This window comes from Gossypium hirsutum, chromosome A09 (assembly GCF_007990345.1).
Source record: "Gossypium hirsutum isolate 1008001.06 chromosome A09, Gossypium_hirsutum_v2.1, whole genome shotgun sequence".
In the NCBI taxonomy this organism is placed as follows: domain Eukaryota; kingdom Viridiplantae; phylum Streptophyta; class Magnoliopsida; order Malvales; family Malvaceae; genus Gossypium; species Gossypium hirsutum.
In genome coordinates, this window is record NC_053432.1 from 53368204 (window position 1) to 53374728 (window position 6525).

The following is a 6525-nucleotide window of genomic DNA, read 5'->3' on the forward strand; positions in this document are numbered from 1 at the left end:
AATCCCTCCAGCTCCAAGTCCACCGATTAAGGCTCACCTGCAAAGATGGGAAAAAGGGGGTGATTTTGGAAAACTTAGTGTGTAAAGTAAACCCAACTAGACCCTAAATCAATTCAAGCTCTACTGGGCCTAAGCCCTATTCAGAAATCAGAGTTAACTAGGCCTTAGCCCATATCAATATTAATCTGGGCCATAGCCCCTTACAGTATCAGAGTATACTGGGCCTAGCCCATATCAGTGTCAATTTGGGCCGTAGCCTATTACAAGTCGAGATATGTTGGGCCTTGGCCATATTAACACAGTTGGGCCCATTTCAAAACAGTCTCATATGATTAATGCACGATAACCCCATCCAACCCTGCACTTGCCTCAGTCCATCCCTACACTTCCTGTGGGGAATAAATCACCCACGCCATCCCTACACTTACAGTGTTAGCACCAGTTGCGGCACTAACTATAATCCGCAGCAAAGCTGCTTATATCAGAATATGTAGCACAACCACTAGAACGGGTTCTTCCTCCATAACAAAACCCAACCCCATGCAGTATGACATGTATGCAGAATATATATAATTAACAAGGAATGCTTTAGAAAGACAGTCAGATTATAGCGTAAGAATAGTTATTTACCCCCTAAGGGTGTAATCGTAAACTTACCCCTTTAGGGGTATTACGGTAATTTTACCTTACAGAGGTATTTCAGTAATTTTATCAGTCTTTTTAGGGTTTCATACTCATTACAGTTATTAACATATTAACAGAAACACTTACCGAACTTTTTTACCGAATTGGGCTCGTTGGCCCATTTAACCCAATTTCGGCCCATTAAGCCCAAATATACTAAAGTGCACGAAATTACGCACTCTGAAATCTTACCATTTAAGTTACCAAAATTATCAATACAAACAATCCCACGAGCACTCGCACGCTCGCAGGTTCTCGAAAAGCCGACTTTTCGACATTTCGACTTTTCGATTTTCGCAGATCTAGTCTACTAGTGGGTGTCGTTTACACACCTGATTTACGACAAATGCTACTGAAATCTCCTACAATATCCTACAATCGGTCACTAGACATATCAGATCCAAAGTATAATGGCAAACATCATAAAATTACTTACCATAATCGGCCATTAATACGTATGGCCCTTGAGATCCTACCTTTGCCAAAACTAGTGACTAGATCTAGATCTAGTCATTCTACTTGTCCAAGCCTTCGATCAGCAACCTCTAGATCACACTAACACCAAAACAAATCAATTGTTACAACCCTTAGAGCCTTAAGCTCCAATCGATAGCCTCCCTATGCCTTTAGGGATTTTGGCTTTTCTAAAACCTGAAATAAAGAATAGATTTGAGTACTTACCACAGGTTCTTTCAACCAAAACGATTCCACTTCAGTTTCTACTCGATCTGATGTAGATCCAGCCCTTAAACACTAGCAGAAATCGAATCTTAGAGATCTAAAGATTCGGCTATATGTCCCTAAAAACTATGGTGTTTTCGGCTTTTGAAACTGTGAAGAGGAAGATGATTTGGTATGGTGGTTTTGCAGTGGTATTGCCGACAGGGGTTGAGGTTTAGAGGGTGTGAAAATTGACCAAAAGATATGAAGAAAATAGGAGGATTTTGGCTAGAAGAAATCGGCACAAGAAACAACTTTTGGGATTTCGGCTTTTATGGCAATCGGCTATAGAGGTTTAGAAAAGAATGGGAATGAAAGAGCAGATGAGTAGAATAGTAGGAATGTTTTGGCTAAAGAAGAAAAGAAGGAGAAAAAGAAAATAAAAGAAGAGAGGAGAAGAGAAGAGAAGGAAGAATTCGGCACTCAGGAGATCTAACTTTGCGTTTTTCGGCTTTTTGAGATACTGAGAAGAGAATAGAATAAAAGGGAAGGCTCTAGGTGGCTAACCCTGATTCGGCAAAACAAAAAGAAAATAAAGCTTGCCCTAATGGCCGTTCAGACCCACGGCTCGACCTTCCTAAAGCCCTAACCGAATTTCCACTTAAGCTCTATCACATGCCCGGCACATGCACAAAAAAAAATAAAAGTAACAATACACTTACCTTGTGACTTGAACTCTGGCTCCCCCTAAACATCCACACGTCACTCCCCAAACACCTAGGTGGTGCCACATGCCACTTTACCATAGATCTTTTTGTGTCCTATTTTACCACCTCAACTTTAAAAGCCCATATCGCCAGAACCCTCTCTCCCAAAATTAAAATTCAGGAATTGCCTCGAATTAAATTTACTCATGGGCCTTTTTTCCCACACCATAAGCCCTTCGTAATTTATTTAATTACTAAGCTAAACATACGAAATAATAATAACATCCAAATTATTCGAGCCGTTTTCCACCCGAACCGAACTCAAGGCCCAATACTTCCAAGCCCAAAAATCGGGGCGTTACATGTTACATTTCATTTCATGACCATTAGTACATTAACTTTTTATACCTGTCTTTCCATTAACCTTTAATTACTCGTTGAACCATATAGAATAGCATTAGATACTCAGGAATGCTCACACATAATGTGCCTTTTCATGTAACTATAACCTTTTCTTTCTATTAGTGCTCACACGAGTTGTGAAATGGGCCTGCTCACATGAGCTGTGGGTCAGAATGTTAGCTAGATGATCCTACTCACACGAGCTATGGAGTATTCACAACAAATGCAGGACCTCACACCTAAAACCATGTAACCCTAATGGCATGTCATTTCTATCCTAAGTATTCACAAGGTTCAAACAATAATTTTACATCTCAAATCCTTTTTTTCAATTGCATTATAACTTTTCTATATACCATAATGAAATTCACATTTATAAATTACAACTTTAAATCAACTAACCTTCCAACAATATCCATAATATTGATTATCAAATCAATATTATAATTCACATAATTATACATAGTAACTCATTTAAAACATCATAGAAAAATAATTTAACTCGATACGAACTTACCTGGACTAAATCGTAATAGTTGAAAAAGTTAAGGGACTATTCTGTAATTTTCCCTTATCCACGTAAACCAATAGGGTCTTGACCTAAAATGTAAAAATTTCCCTTTATTAGGTTACATTTCATATTCTAATTTATTCTACAATTTAGACCCTTTTATTTTCAAAATTAAATAATTGCCCTAACTTTTATAATTTATACAATTTAGTCCCTTGACCCAAAAATATAAAATTAACCATTTTGAAAAACTTAGCATGCCATTAGAATGTTCAAGGTTTCTAAATAGTCCAGAAAACACCTCTTATTCACCAATTAACTATATGATTTTGACATTTTAACAATTTAATCCTTAAATTAAAAATTAAGAACAATTACTTCACAAAACAACCAAATACCACAATCAAAGCTTCAAACACATAATTATCATAAAAAAAAACTACTAAATTCAATAAAGGGAACTTTTTAAATTTTTGAAAAATTCATAAACGAAGGTACAGGCTAGCTGGGTCTAGTTGCAACGATCTCAAAAACATAAAAGTTTCAAGAAATAGGTGTGAATTGAGCTCACATGCACTAAGGAGATGAAACAGAAGCTTAGAGCCCTCCTTCAATGGTGTTTCGACAATATGTAAAGAAAAATGAAGAAGAAATGTCCATTTCTTTCAATTTGTTTTATTTAATTTTTGATTTATTTACAAAATTGTCATCAATTACACTTTATTTCATTAATTTTTGTTCCATTTTGTCGCCTACAAACCTAACAAGGTTTAATTACTTCATTGGTCCTTCTTCATTTATTAATTAAGCTATTTAAACATCGAAGTGTAATAATTAACAAGTTTTATACCTTTTACAATTTAGTCCTTTTACCTTAGTTAGTTATCTAAACATTAACATTTCTTAACCAAATTTTAATATGACCCTAATAACACTCCATAAATATTTAATAAAATATTTATGGCTCGGTTTATATAAATGAGGTCCCAAATCCTCATTTTCCATAAGCACTTGACTTTAAGGATTTACCATTTGAACTTAATTATTCGATCAAATATCATAAATTATCAAATAAAAATTTATTATAATACAATATTTGGCTTGTAAATATTAAACAATAATATTTACGAACTCACTCATCGTATCTGTGGCCCTGAAACCACTATTCTCATCACCACTAAAAATCGGGTTGCTACAAACTACTTTAGCCTAAGCCATAGAAGAATTCATTGTTTTTCGTAGTGCTTCACTCAGATGACCTTGAATTTTGATGGTTTGACTATTATGGATTCAAGCGTTAAACCTTTAATTTTTCAGGGAATTTGTGAGATGCTATGAAAATACTTGAATACGAAGATGAGTTATGATAAATTACGTAACTGGACTATCTTTTATGTTGAGAAAGAAAGACTCAATCTATATTATTATCGATAGATTGACGTAATTGGCTCATTTTATTCTTGTCAGAACAAATTACTCGCTTAAAAATCTAGTTGAGTTGTATGTATCGAGAATATCAGATTGCATAGATTATCATTGTATACTATTTATGATTAAGATCCGAGATCACCTCTTGGCTTTCGGGGGTAAACTTAGCAAATTTTTGGATATTAAACTTAACTTGAGTATGAAAATTCCAATCGTAGTCAGAAAAGTAGTCAGAACGGGTAACACTAAGTCTAATAGACATATTATCGAGATCAATTGTGTGAGAACAAGATATTTGGAACAAATTTAATTTTGAAAATCGAATAGTCCTTAAGAACACAGTAACCAAAATGATTTTCAAGTAAGAAATTTCGAGGACGAAATTTCTTACTTGAAAATCATTTTGGTTACTGTGTTCTTAAGGACTCTAAATTTTCTAAGGGGGAGAGTTGTAACAACTCGTTTTTCAATGGTGTCAGAAATAGTGATTTTGGGGCCACAAATTCGACAAGCGAGTCTATAAATATTATTATTTAATATTTACAACTCAAATATAGTATTATAATAAATCTCAATTTGATAATTTATGTTATTTGAACGAATAATTAGGTTTAAGTGGTACATCCCTAAAGTCAAGTGGTTTTAGAAAAGGAGGTACTGGGACCACGTTTCTATAAATCAAACCCATAAATATTTTATTAAATATTTATGGAGTGTTATTAGGGTCATATTAAAATTTGGCTAAGAAATTGTAACGTTTAAATAATTAATTAGGTAAAATGGACTAAATTGTAAAAGCTACAAAAGTTAATAACTATAAGCTTATTTGCATTAAATAGGTTTAAAAGCATGAAATAAGGGCCTTAAGTAATAATTCTACCTATTTTAAATATAGTGGACGATTATGGCTTGGCATTTCATGAAATTTGTTTTAATTTAAAATGTTAATTTGGTAATTAGGTAATTTGGAAATTAGAAATGAAAAGATGATAAAATAATGGAATCATCATCATCTTCTTTTCTTTATTGGAGAACCAAATGCTCCATAACTAAGGGTGTCAAGTTTCGGCAAAGCTTTGTCTCGTATGCACAGTATGTAATTTTTTCCCGTTTTTAGTAATTTTTATGTTTTTGAACTTGTTTTAGCTTAATCTAGTTAACCTGGGGATCAATTCGTAAAGTTTTTAAAGGCCTAGGGACTTGCCATGAATGAGTTTGAAGTGTTTTTTTTTTATTTTAATTGATAGATTATTAAAGTTGGTAGTTAAATTTAGGTATTTTGTTAAGTGATTTTTAATGATTTTATTGTTTAGGGATTAAATTGTTGAAATAATTATAATTCAAGGAAAATGTTGTGAACTGATGATAAATATGGGTAGCTATAAGACTAGGTAAAAATTGGCTAATGTGAATTTTAGCTAGAAAGGATAAATTTGCAAGTTTTGGGTTTAGGGACTAAATTGTATAAAAGTTAAAATATTGGGGGTAAATTTGTAAATTAATAATGGAAGGGTTTAATTGTATAAAACTACTTTTTATAATGATAGAGATGTAATAATTAAATTGTATTATTATTTAGATCAAGAAATGTCGTAATCAGATTTAAATCGAGGAAAAGCTAAAGTTTCGACTAATTGTCGACTCTATTTTAGTAACCATTTCAGTGGAGGTAAGTTTGTATAAGGACTAAATTATTATGTAATGTTTTGTATGTAATGCTAATAAATACTTATTTTATAGATAGATTTAATTAATAATTGTATAATATATTTGTAATATGGATCAAAATAGGATGTAAATCAATTTAGGTGTTTGGATGAGATATTCAAAATGGTATTATGATGAAGGAAATGTATGTTTGAAAAGGATATAATGAAATGAAAATTAAGGATTTGGATGTGTAAAGTGGTCCCGTTTTAACCTTGTGAATATTTAGGATACAAACGACATGTCATTAGGGATTATGTGGTTTCAGGTGTTGGTTCTAAATGTCCTATCGATGGCTGAGGTCTTTCATTTGTTGTGGATTTTCCATAGCTCGCGTGAGCAGCATCGTATAGCTAACATTCTGACCCACATCTGGTGTGAGCATGCCCATTTCATAGCTCGTGTGAGCATTATAGAAAAGGTTTC